We start from the raw sequence: 14,298 nt of genomic DNA, 5'->3' as shown, positions 1-14,298 counted from the left end.
CACAAAGAAGAGCAGTGGTAAGTTAGATCAGTTGAATATTTGTATATGTAATAGAACTTATAGACTTGTATTTATGTCATCCAGACTTTCAAATTTTACTTTAATGTAAAAAATAAATTTATAAAATTACACTTTTCATTGCATTCTACAATTGTACTAAAATATAATCATTTTGAGGGACATGATTTTTAATACCCATAAATGAAAGGGACAATTGCATAGTTGTAGTTTAATAGTTGTTTATTTTATATGAAAAATTTAATGTTAGTAAATCTGTGGTGATTAAGTCAGAAAACATTTTATGTATTATTGGAAAAAATCGTTGTAACTTATGTATTTCATAATAAAGCTAGATAACTCAATTTTCACTTAGATAAATCTTTGTATTTGAATAATTTTAGTTTTACTGTTATCGTTTCAGCTACTAGAAGGTCGGCAAGCGCTCCAGGATAAGTGGAGCTATCGTCGTACGATGTTAGAAGATTCATATCGTCTTCAGCAATTTGAACGAGACTGTGATGAAACAAAGGGGTGGATTAGTGAAAAATTGAAAACTGCCATGGATGACAGTTACCTGGTAAAACCTTTTTCAGTTGTTTTGTGTTGTTCTGTCAACGTAGTTCTTTAAACAAATGCTCTGCTTTGACCCCCATGGGTGACAGTTTTCCAGGAGAAAAAAGTGTGAACAGTCTATTGCTAATTTTTATGTTAATGAATTTAAGACTTAGTGATGCCTAGTTTATTTATGTATTTATTTTAACAAAGTATTATCAACCTTGAGAGAATGCTGGATGGAAGAGAACCAATTCTAATTCACCATTACAAGTTAGGAATTAGTTTGTGTTTTATAATTTTTACAAATTCAACTTCACAGAAATAAATTTTAATTAATGCCTTAAAAGACTTTAAAAGGATAATTTATGCTCATCCATAGCATTTGACCCTCAGGTTACAAGTTTGAATCCCCATCACACCAAATATGCTTTCCCTTTCAGCTGTGGAGGCATTATAATTTAATTGGTCAATCCCACTACTCATTATTAAAAGAGTAGTCCAGGAGTTTGCAGTTGGTGGTGATAACTGGCTGGCTGCCTTCTCTCTAGTCTTACACTACTAAATTAGGAATGGCTGGTGTAGATAGCCATCATGTAGCTTTGTGCAAAATTCAAAAACTAACAAACAATGAAAAGGATAATTTGAATAATTATTAAAATATTTTTGGAGATTTTAGGCTTGCTTATCATGCAGTTGTATTAAAATTATTTATTGTACATAGAATTTGCATAGTAACAAAATTATTTTCAACTACTTTTTTGTGTTTGTTGTTCTGTTACTTTTTTAGAGTTTTGTAAAATGATGACATTAAAGGAGATGTTTAACTTAAAACTGTTTACATAAATTTTATGTAAAGTAAGTCCTTACATCTTCATATTTAAAATAAATTTTCTGTTTCTTGTACATTATATGATAACAACAAAGGGTAATATCTCTAACCTTTGGACAAATTTAGGTTTACCCTGAACTTGAATTTTCAGGACCCAGTGAATCTAAATGGAAAAGTTCAGCAACATCAGAACTTTGAACAAGAAGTGAATGCTAATAACAGCAGGGTTGATGAAATCACAAGTACAGGACAAGAACTTATTGACAGTAACCATTACGCATCAGTAAGAATAAAGTAAGTCACTTACTTGTTGCTAGTGTTAGCAGTTTCTCTAAACAACTATTGAATTAATATGTTACGTACATAACTCTAGCAACTAGATACAAAGAGATGTGTTCATGATGCAGAAAAGTCCAGAACAGCTAGATACAAAGACGTTTACACGATGCAGAAAAGTCCAGAACAGCTAGATACATATATGTATGCTGATAAAACCATAATCTTTGAATACATTCAAATGAGTATACAGTGTTAGTAGCTCAATAGTCCATGAATATTATGTAATATTGATTGCTGTCTGTGAGCTTTTACATGTAGTAGTACGTTTAGTGTTTTTCTGTTAAAGTCTTTAATGTCTATTTCATTCAACAGCTACTTCATTTTTTATGCTTTACTTTTTATTGAAATTATTTCATTGTCGTTTACACTCTATATATTAAAATATAAACTGTTTTATTTTACAAATACTGTGAAATGTTTTACATACTATTTAGTAAATGTTTATACATCTAGCTTATAGAAATTCAAAGAAATTTCTAATAGTATTTAAGAGGTGAAGTTAATTACAGATAAAGGGGGGAGGTTGTAATCACATAAACAGTCTATAAAGCTTGGAACAGGTAGTAGTTCAGTGATGACGAGAAACCCACTTGTTGAGAAATTTATATGCAAAAACGGCTCGTTTGGGCTGAGAAAACACTTTACATCGTCTTTACATTGGGCTTTACATAGAAAACACTTTACATTGTGCTGAGAAAACACTTTACATCGTCAGTGAACCTGACGATGACCGAAGAAGGTCGAAACGTTGTTCGCTCTTCTATGTAAAGTGTTTTCTCAGCCCAAACGAGCCGTTTTTGCATATAAAGGTAGTAGTTCAATATCAAATTTTCAAATAGATCCTCATGTAAATCTTTTAAATTTTAAAAAGAAATATAAATAATTCGGTTGTAACAATTGAGTCTGATATAACTCAATGTTAACCCTATAGCATGTTGAAGTTCCATTTCTATGAATCAAATGGGTAATTTATCTCAAGAAACAAGACGTTTAAAAAGACATCTAGTTCTTTTCCTACTAGCTATGAATATATTTACAGTACACTGTTTGTTTTTTTTGTGAAATGATGAGACTGTTGCAAGAAGAAACTAAAAAGTCTCCCCAGGAATGTTTTCACAGTCAATATGTACGATGAATCTTCATTGATTAATGCTGTTCTTTTTCAACTTTTTACATTCCTAGGTCTAGAAGCTGCTAGAACATTGATCTTGTGATCCAGACAGTACATACTCAATTATTTGTAGCTGTCAGATATATAAAACCATATTTACAGGGAAAAGAATCCGTAAATACTCATATCGCAGAACAGCACAAAGTCTTTTAAATCTTGTTTAAGAAAATTTATTAATTAAAAATGTTATACGTATTGCTGCACATCACATTTATCATTAATTATACAATATGCTTATCAGTGAAAGAATGGGTGAGATTGTTGATTTGTGGGAGTCCTTGACTGAAGCAACTGCCAAAAAGGGAACCAAAATGAAAGAAGCGTCGGCTGAGCAACAGTTTAACCGTGGAATTGAAGACATTGAAATTTGGTTGTCTGAACTTGAGGGACAGCTTCTTTCAGAAGATAATGGCAAAGTTTGTAAACTTTATTACAATTATTATCATTTTCAAAAGAGATTTTTATTTATGGGAAAAATTGTAGAAAGATTAATCTTTACGTTTCTGATTATATTTCTGTAATACATACCTAATTGATTATTATATTGTATACTGAACTAAAGCTTAACAAATGTCTGGCCTGTTGTTTCAGATATTTTTATACAGTTAGCATCATAAATTTATAAATTGGGGTTGTGGTGGCTTACATAGGAATGGCTATTTAGTCTTAAGTGGAACAACGTTTTATAGATCCATTCCCCATATCTTTGATACTTTTTAATTTCAGTTTATTCTTAAAAATTTTGTGTAACTGTATTAGGTAATAACATGATTGCATTTGCTAATAATCTAATAAAATATTTCCTAGAATATTACCAAAACATTTGTGAAGTACTACCATACGGTAATCAAAACATTTGTGAAGCACTACCATATGGTAATCAAAACATTTGTGAAGTACTACCATATGGTAATCAAAACATTTGTGAAGTACTACCATACGGTAATCAAAACATTTGTGAAGCACTACCATATGGTAATCAAAACATTTGTGAAGTACTACCATACGGTAATCAAAACATTTGGGAAGCACTACCATACGGTAATCAAAACATTTGGGAAGTACTACCATACTGTAATCAAAACATTTGGGAAGTACTACCATACAGTAATCAAAACATTTGTGAAGCACTACCATATGGTAATCAAAACATTTGTGAAGCACTACCATACGGTAATCAAAACATTTGTGAAGCACTACCATACGGTAATCAAAACATTTGGGAAGTACTACCATACGGTAATCAAAACATTTGTGAAGTACTACCATACGGTAATCAAAACATTTGTGAAGCACTACCATACGGTAATCAAAACATTTGTGAAGCACTACCATACGGTAATCAAAACATTTGTGAAGCACTACCATACGGTAATCAAAACATTTGTGAAGCACTACCATACGGTAATCAAAACATTTGTGAAGCACTACCATACGGTAATCAAAACATTTGTGAAGCACTACCATACGGTAATCAAAACATTTGTGAAACACTACCATACGGTAATATTTCCTGGAATATCTTGTCTTAAAAGTGTTTGTCTAAATTCTAAAACAAATTGTGGACACAAATTATAAATGTAATAGTAATATTACTATACAACATAAAACTTGGTTTTTAAATGTACTACATTTAATAGTGAATTACATTTAAGTTTTTGATCATTCTTAGTAACCTGTACAAATAAATGTACCTAATTTAGTGATGTAATTTTGGAAATCAGTTTTATATCCCGTTATAATCCATATTCCTAAAATAACAGGATCTTACTAGTGTCCAGAACCTACTGAAGAAACATGCCCTACTTGAAGCTGATGTCAGTTCTCATCAGGTGAGGTTTACCAATTCACAATCAGATCTCTTCTATTGAACTTTGATGCCACAAAGCTGTCTTAATAATGGGACATATAGCTCAAATTACTTTAGATATGATTTGCAAGATTAACTTTGAAACTTTATTTGTAAGTTTTAATGAGTATTATTCTGTCCTTTTAGTGGAAACTAAAAATTTGTTATATTTTAATTCTTGTATTTTTTTGTCATATTAAAGGCTTTCCTATGTCCCTACATTTGCAAATTTTTTATATTATACAAGTAATATATATTACAGATACAAATTATGACAGTAACATATATTTGGAAGCACTACCAAGAATACTCTTTAGATTATAAACACTGTGCAACATTTTAAAATTATTTATAAAATTTATTAATTTCAGTGACTCTTTGTGATGAGAAAAATAGAAACATATTTGTTGTAAGAATTTATTTTATTGTGAAACGTTTTTTAAAATATTTTTGGGCTATTAAGTCAGAAGTTTACTTGTTGTCCTGAAAGAAATATAAATTGTGTTATAGTTAGGTTTGTTACCTTTTCCAGGATCGCATTGATGGTATCGTAATCCAAGCTAACCAGTTTGTTGAAAGAAATCACTTTGATGCAGATATAATCAAATCCAAACAAGTTGCTCTGGTAGAACGTTACAATGGCCTGCAGCAGCCAATGAGTGCAAGGCGCCAACGTTTAAATGATTCTCTTCATGTGCAACAACTGTTCCGTGATATTGAAGATGAAGAAGCTTGGATACGAGAAAAAGAACCAATTGCAGCTTCTACCAACAGAGGTCAAATAATTACTTCTGTCATGGTTAAAATTAATATTTTTAGTATTAAAATTATTCTAAGATGAAGTGTTTTCAGTAATTTTTATTTGCATTTATTTAAACATTTAAATTCCTCACGTTATGATAGATTTGAGGTACATGCTTGCAGAAAATGAGAGTTTGGGAACATTTTTGGATTTTGACAAAATTTCAATGTTTCCAGAGTGCTTTTTGAAAGTGCAACTGCCTCTCTAAGTAAGACATATGCATAAAGTTATTCTATTTCCACCTTGTTTATATGTGCAGATGTCGTGTAGTTTTATTGCATTTACAAATAACTTTCTAAAAATGGAAGTATTTACTTTTAGGAGACATAACATCTTATTAACTCCCTTCGGGGGTGATGACTTAGTTATTACTAGTTTTGATGCTTCTAACCATTATTTAACTTCCAGTAAACCGTTGAGTCTGTAGTTTTATCTGTATTGATACAAAATGTGATTGGTTAATTCATTTAGATTGTGGCTTTTTGTTCTTTTTAATTCCAAAATTATTACTTTTGTATGTAAATGGTAGTATATAAGAATCAGTAAATTGGAGATAGCTTCACATAGCTACAAAGTAAATCAAACATATTTTCTCTGAAACCCTTTATATATATATCTTTTATTTTATTTCTAGGAAGAGACTTGATTGGAGTTCAGAATCTAATAAAAAAACACCAAGCTGTACTAGCTGAAATCAACAACCATGAACACAGAATTCGAGCTGTGTGCCAGGTTGGAGAAGAAATGACTAATGAAGGTAAATATTTTTTTTTCACTCATTAGGTATGTTGTTGTTTTTTTTTAATTTGAACAGGTGTATGTTCCTTTTGTGAAATTTACCCACAAAAGAACAAATATATAATTTTTTGAATTATATATATATATAATTATAATACATAAAAACTATAGCAAAGCAATGTATTGGTGTGTTCTGATAAATATGTTCACATGTTGTCAGTTTACAAAGTTAATAGACTTTAAATTTAACAGTTTAACATTGAGATTTTAGACCAAGTTCATTTAACTGATGTGTGGCTTAAAGTAATGTTTGGATTCAAAACACGAAATACTAGAAACCAAAATCTAAAATAAAAAAAGGAATTTGTTACTACAAAACATAACTCCATCTTAGAAAATAAACCATGCATTTATAAGTTAAATTAATTGTAAGTTAGCATAGTTAAATTAAAGTTTACTGACATTTATATATATATATATATAAATCAAATAGCAGTTTATAATCTACAGGTAAATAACCCCCTAAGTGAATTTAGATAGACTGACGTTTACTGACTTTATAAATAAACCAAGCATCAATCAGTATATTATCTACAGGTAAATAAACCCATAAGTGAGTTTGGACTGACTGACATTTACTGACTTTATGAATGAACCAAGCGTCAGCTAGTTTATAGTCTATGGGAAAATAAACCCTTTATATCAGATAAAATGTTTTTATTATTAAATGTCATGGATATGTTTAAATTCAAAGTTAACATTATGGTTAAAATACTGTTGGAGATTATGAATATTTAAGATGTTCAGGTGTTGAGAAATATATTATCTCTGATAGGTCATTTTGCTGCTGATGAAATTCACAGAAGATTGGAGCAGTTGAATGACAAATGGCAGCAGCTTAAGGTCAGTTTCTATATTTTGTTGTAAGAAAAGATAATGACCAGTATATCGTGTCAACACCATAGAATAAAAACTGGTCGTAATAATACACTCCCAAACTAATATTATTGGTTGAAAAATGATTGATGCACTGAAATTAATAGTAAAGATGCACTCCTGAAATGAAAGATAATACTCTAATCAAAATAATTACACATACTTTCAAACAAAAGAATGTTAACTTAGTATCTTTTAAGCAAAGTTGCAACAATGTAATTAAAAAACCAAACTTTCATATACACACAACAGTGAATCCATAAACATATTTTTTATCTCTGTTAGGACAAAGCTCGACAACGTAAAGAAGACTTGGACGACTCTCTTCAAGCCCATCAGTACTTTGCTGATGCCAATGAAGCAGAATCATGGATGAAAGAGAAAGAACCTATTGCTGGAAACCAAGACTTTGGAAAGGATGAGGATTCTGCTGAGGTGAGGTATTGAATGTTATGTATTCGGTGTAATGTTAACAGTATAAATTTATGTATTCAAAATTAGTATTTACTTTAGACAGAGAACTGAACAGATGTTTCTTTATATGACACAACATTAAATTCATTTTAACAGACAACATTTACTAGCAGTACTTTAATTTTGATAGAAAATTATTGCATGAATATTCCTCAAATAATTTAAAATGTTTTCATTTATTTTATTGTTTTATACATGGTAAATATGTAAATTTTAACATTTCTTGTAACCTTTAGTATGATATAGCGACAAACATATAATTGTTTTCTGTGAAACTTTTATTGAGTTTTACACCTTATAGATACAGATATGTTTTATAAATGAATGTGTAGGCCCTCTTGAAGAAACAAGAAGCACTTATGGCAGATCTGGAGGCTTTTGGCAACACCATATCTGGCTTGAGAGAACAAGCACAGGCCTGTCGTGTAAGTTACTAGGTTCAATTCCATAAGTACAATATATTGCAGTAAATAGACCAGAGTGATGGAAACTTTGATATTAATGCTGATTTGAAAGGGTAGTTAATTAAAAACTTATTTATGGTTAGCAGTGGAACTGATGAAAATATAAAAAAAACATAAAACACACATACATGATTATTTGCCATTGTAGGATTTTTACATAACATATATTGAATATATATATTAGTTACAAACGTGATAAAATGTTGAAGTCAGAGTCTTTTAAGAAATATTGCTAAGAAGTTCAAGCATGCTATTTAAAAAAACATAATAACCTCATTCCAGACTTGGCTCCCTTGGTGTAATTGTTTTCTAGTAAAGTACAATATAATTTTACTTTTTAATAGCAACAAGAAACGCCTGTGATAGACCAAGCTGGTAAGGAATTTGTTATGTCATTGTACGACTATACAGAAAAAAGTCCGAGAGAAGTTTCAATGAAGAAAGGGGATATATTGACGTTACTCAATAGTAACAATAAGGTATTTCAACTGTTACAATAGTAACAATAAGGTAGTTCAACTGTTACAATAGTAACAATAAGGTATTTCAACTATGTTACAATAGTAACAATAAGGTATTTCAACTATGTTACAATAGTAACAATAAGGTAGTTCAACTGTTACAATAGTAACAATAAGGTAGTTCAACTGTTACAATAGTAACAATAAGGTAGTTCAACTGTTACAATAGTAACAATAAGGTATTTCAACTGTGTTACAATAGTAACAATAAGGTATTTCAACTGTTACAATAGTAACAATAAGGTATTTCAACTGTGTTACAATAGTTTAAAAACACGTTACTCAATGTTAACAATAAGGTATTTCAACTGTTACAATAGTTTAAAACACGTTACTCAATAGTAACAATAAGGTATTTCAACTGTGTTACAATAGTTTAAAAACACGTTACTCAATGTTAACAATAAGGTATTTCAACTGTTACATTAGTTTAAAAACACGTTACTCAATGTTAACAATAAGGTATTTCAACTGTGTTACAATAGTTTAAAAACACGTTACTCAATGTTAACAATAAGGTATTTCAACTGTTACAATAGTAACAATAAGGTATTTCAACTGTGTTACAATAGTTTAAAAACACGTTACTCAATAGTAACAATAAGGTATTTCAACTGTGTTACAATAGTTTAAAAACACATTTTTCAATAGTAACAATAAGGTATTTCAACTGTGTTACAATAGTTTAAAAACGTAATCCACTGTAGATAAGGTGTGACATTTCTCATACCGAAGTAAACATATTGTTAAATTCTTTCAAAAATTCATAAAATTTAGATATTAGGAACATTTACATCAGAATTACGATATATTCTATTAAATTGTACTTTACTCACTAATAAAAACATTTGTAAAATCCTTATTTTGTATTATTGTTATTTGTATATTTAAACCAGTTTTTCCAAGTGTTAGAATTCATTTTGAATTGTCAAATTTCATAACTTCTTACGAATCTGGTAAATTGATCCATTTTCTTAAAGTTGAAAAATGAAGATAGACATTTTGCTGAAACATTGGAAAACAATAACTTAAAAAAATTACTATAGAACTATTAATGTAATTTGTTGAACTTTCTGTAGCCCTCTTAATTATCTCAGACTCAGTATTGTTCCCCTAGCAAATAAAATAGTCTATAATTTGATGCCATAGTAGAAAAAGACTTAAAGTTGAGAAGTTAAACCTTTATTTAATGACCATGTTACTTTTGTCTGTTGTATAGGACTGGTGGAAAGTGGAAGTTAACGATCGACAGGGTTTTGTGCCAGCTGCTTATGTAAAGAAAATTGAAGCTGGTCTGTCTGAAAGCCAACAAAACCTTGCTGACACCAACAGTATTTCTGCTAGACAAGCTCAGATTGAAGCTCTGTATGCAAACTTGCTCTCTCTGGGCAGAGAGCGCTGTCGGAAACTGGAAGAAACTTGCAAAGCCTACCAGTTAGTTCGAGAAGCTGCTGAACTTGCACAGTGGATAAAAGACAAGGTAGCTCTTATTGATTCTAGTTTTTTTAGATAAAAATATCTTATATTGCTGTAAGAAGAATTTTTTGAGTGGTCAGGCCATTGTCATTTTAATATGGTTCTGGGGCTGTCCTCAAAGAAAACATTTGATATTTAAATTTTAGAATATTAAATCTTGAGCCATTTTCGTGAAATATACTGCATGCATACAATATGACGTTTTGAAGTAAAAGCAGCAAGTTTTAATTCATAAGAAGTAGCTATACGTGGAACAGGAACATGGTTCAGAGCTATACGTGGAACAGGAACATGGTTCAGAGCTATACGTGGAACAAGAACATGGTTCAGAGCTATACGTGGAACAAGAACATGGTTCAGAGCTATACGTGGAACAGGAACATGGTTCAGAGCTATACGTGGAACAGGAACATGGTTCAGAGCTATACGTGGAACAAGAACATGGTTCAGAGCTATACGTGGAACAGGAACATGGTTCAGAGCTATACGTGGAACAAGAACATGGTTCAGAGCTATACGTGGAACAGGAACATGGTTCAGAGCTATACGTGGAACAGGAACATGGTTCAGAGCTATACGTGGAACAGGAACATGGTTCAGAGCTATACGTGGAACAGGAACATGGTTCAGAGCTATACGTGGAACAGGAACATGGTTCAGAGCTATACGTGGAACAGGAACATGGTTCAGAGCTATACGTGGAACAGGAACATGGTTCAGCCATGGCCTAACTGAACTCATCATGTGTGACTGTTTTATTGATTTTGTGAAAGTTTGTGAATATTTCTTTTATTTTTTTCCTTTGTACAGAAACTTAACCGTCTCAGTGGGGCCTCAGTCAAATTGACCAGCCACATGACTTCTTTCTACTTGTTTAAAATCTCTCTAAATTTACTACTTATAACTTTCAATATAGTGTGTATGTCTTCACAAAATTTGGCAGGCTTTCAGTTAACATTACGAGTCTTTCACATATAAACAATTATATTTATATTTGTTTGGTGAAGTATTTTTTAATATACTAAAATAAAGATTTGTTTTGGATATTTGATGTGCAAAGTGATTTTCGTGTTAAGATTAAAAATACTTTTTTTAATCTCAAAAATTTAAAATTTCCTTTGTGCAACCTTGAAACCTCCTAAATACATTTTAAATATTTGTTTTCAGTAAAACTTCATATTATATTTGTTATTTTCTCTATCCTATCTCTGTACAAGATTGGTCAATTTGACTGCTCTTATAACCACCAAAAGAAAATTGATATAAATCTAAATTATCTTTTTTTTTTCTAAAATAACTTCATATTGTAACATGGAACTACATTCGCTAATTCCAAGTAGTCTTAAGCCCATAACAGCCTACATCTTTCATAATTATTGCCCTCTGAACTATGACTAATTACTCTTGAGCCATTATAAGTTGTAAATATTGAAGGAACATGGAGCTCATGTTATGCTATCAAATTCCATTATCCAGTAGCTGCTTGTGTGTGTGCTTTGTGAAATATTTTAATTATATTATTATTTATTTTACCTAATCTAACTTTAACTAACCTAGATAGATAGGTTAATTTTAATTACTTTTATAATAATAAACATGAAATAAAGGTATATTTCTTTTATTTGATAGCTCTGTAACCAAACAGAATTGGAGGCTATAAAAATTATGGTTTGTCTAAAAATTATGATTTTTTAGCGATTAATTTATGTTTAATTTCATAGTTTTTTAAGGGTGGTAAATAAAATATAGAGGACCAGAATTCAGGATTTTTTAAAATATTGCCTTATAAAATTAATAACTTAAAACTTATGTACTAATTGATATAACATAAATAGAAAATACGTGAATAAAATTTTGAATGTAAGTCAGGAAAACCTTGTGTTGTGCACAGTATGCAAGTCGTGAAAACCTTGTGTTGTGCACAGTAAGCAAGTCGTGAAAACCTTGTGTTATGCACAGTAAAGGATGCCCATGGTGATAGGGTTAATTACTCATAAATAAGATAATTTGAGAGTACTGGCACAAGCTGGAGGTTTTGGATTCAGTTACTTATATAAATTTAAAATTGCTATACACCTCTTATCCAGTTACAATCGCTGATTGTTATTAAGCAGCAAAGATTACTTTTTGAATGTATGGGGAAAATTGATAGAAGAGCTGAGATTTAGTATTGATAATATATATATTTTTTTTCAGGAACAAGTTGCAAATATTCAGGAGGTTGGTGAAGATCTGGAGCAAGTCGAGGTGCTTCAAAAGAAGTTCGATGATTTTCAGTCTGATCTTAAAGCTAATGAAATTCGATTAGCTGAAATGAATGAGATTGCTACCCAGTTAATGAACCTCGGACAGACAGAGGCAGCTCTAAAAATTCAAACACAGATTGAAGTAAGACATGCATATTATGTTGTAGAGTTTTCTACTGAATTTCGTGAATAACTGCTACAAGATTGAGTCTTACTAATTTTACTGGTCTGTCAGTGATACGTTTATGGACTTACAACACTAAAATGCAAGGTTTTATTCTCCTTAGTGGATAGAGCACAGCCCACAGTGCAGGGTTGCACTGAATGAAACTTACACACTTATTTTACTGAACATTTATTTCTACTGTGTAAAGAATGCACTGTTTCAAGGTTTAAAAGAATTAATTAAGGAAATGGAAAACTGTACACTTAAGAGTATTTTATATCCTTCCCTGTCCTCACCTGATAACTCAGTAGTAAATTTGCTAATTTATAGCAATAAAAGTTTGGTTTTAATAACATAATTAGATAGCTCATTTTTTATCTTTATAGCTTACAATAATACATACCAAAGATTTATAATTATCTTTTATAAAGAGGAGAGAATGAACAAACAATATTCCGATAAAATGTTCTGGTCTCTATGTATTTTGTAACACATGAATAACCTCTGTTCACTGCAGGACTTAAACCAGAAGTGGCAAGACCTTCAGCATGTCACTTCTGAGAGAGCAACCCAACTTGGTACAGCCCACGAAGTTCAGAGATTCCACCGAGATGTAGACGAAACAAAGGATTGGATACAGGAGAAAGATGAAGCACTGGAAAGTGAAGATTATGGACAAGATCTCCAGAGTGTCCAGACTTTACAACGAAAACATGAAGGTTTAGAAAGGGATCTAGCTGCTCTAGGAGACAGGGTATTTTAAATCTGTTTTTTATGTTATTTCTTTGAGAACACTGTTTTACATGTGACAAGTGACTAAAGTACTATTATACAAATGTATACTTCTGGTTTAAGATATATATTTTAAGCATTTGCCTCCATTGTAAATCAGTTTAATGTTTGCTAAGGATTTTTATCTGCTAATTACAAAATACTGTTAATTACTGTGTTATAAACAGTTGCTACCTATTCCCCTTTTTAAAGATGGTGTAAGTGATGAATTAATATTAATTTATATTACAGCAAATGTGTTTAATTCTAAAAATAAATCGCTGTGTAAAACATTATAGATCAAACAGCTCGATGAAACTGCCAGTAGATTGATGCAGACACATCCTGATTCAGCTGAGACAATCTATGTAAAACAAAAAGAGATTAACGAAGAGTGGACACAGTTGACTGCTAAAGCTAATGCTCGCAAAGAAAAGTTGTTGGACTCGTATGACCTCCAGCGTTTTCAGCTGACTACAGGCAAGATTATTAAACAATAATTCAAAATGGTCACTAAATTAATTACCAAGTAAAAGGTTCAGTGAGTGCACAAGTTTTTTGTTATGCTTGTGGTACTTTGTAATAAAAATCTGATACTTTAAAAATTAGGTATTTAATCAAAGACCAACAGTAATGCTCCCAGAGTAATACTTTCTGGAAGTGACTAACCAAACTTTCTTTGTAATCAATGGTGGGTTACCAAAGATATAATATCTGTAATTTACAATCAAAATTCATACATTCAACAAAAAGTAATTTACTCACACTAAGTTACACTTTTCAGAATTATTCACAATGGTAATTCATTGCTAGTTATTTTGAGAAAAAATAATGTATACAAGGATATAACATTAAATAACTAACTAATTAATTGATACACATGTAACATATTAGACTTATATTTCTGTAACATGAACATTTTTCATTAAGCATGTGCCAGTGTCGTAAAATATTTATAGCT

General features: G+C 30.7%; 1 pseudogene across 1 annotated transcript in view; it reads left to right on the top strand.

Moving 5' to 3' along the window:
• LOC143245388 (spectrin alpha chain-like) overlaps positions 1-14,298 on the top strand; it is a 38,049-nt pseudogene that overhangs the window by 9,253 nt on the left and 14,498 nt on the right. The window contains exons 6-19 of the transcript XR_013025616.1: positions 422-577; positions 1,536-1,678; positions 3,136-3,310; positions 4,658-4,726; positions 5,276-5,519; positions 6,180-6,302; positions 7,119-7,186; positions 7,505-7,654; positions 8,026-8,118; positions 8,502-8,636; positions 9,898-10,158; positions 12,351-12,542; positions 13,084-13,320; positions 13,637-13,805. The product of XR_013025616.1 is annotated as a spectrin alpha chain-like (transcript). The remainder of the gene's footprint in view (positions 1-421; positions 578-1,535; positions 1,679-3,135; positions 3,311-4,657; positions 4,727-5,275; positions 5,520-6,179; positions 6,303-7,118; positions 7,187-7,504; positions 7,655-8,025; positions 8,119-8,501; positions 8,637-9,897; positions 10,159-12,350; positions 12,543-13,083; positions 13,321-13,636; positions 13,806-14,298) is intronic.

The sequence above is a fragment of the Tachypleus tridentatus genome, chromosome 2 (genome assembly GCF_004210375.1).
Source record: "Tachypleus tridentatus isolate NWPU-2018 chromosome 2, ASM421037v1, whole genome shotgun sequence".
Classification (NCBI taxonomy): Eukaryota; Metazoa; Arthropoda; class Merostomata; order Xiphosura; family Limulidae; genus Tachypleus; species Tachypleus tridentatus.
This window is presented reverse-complemented; position numbering and strand designations above follow the sequence as displayed.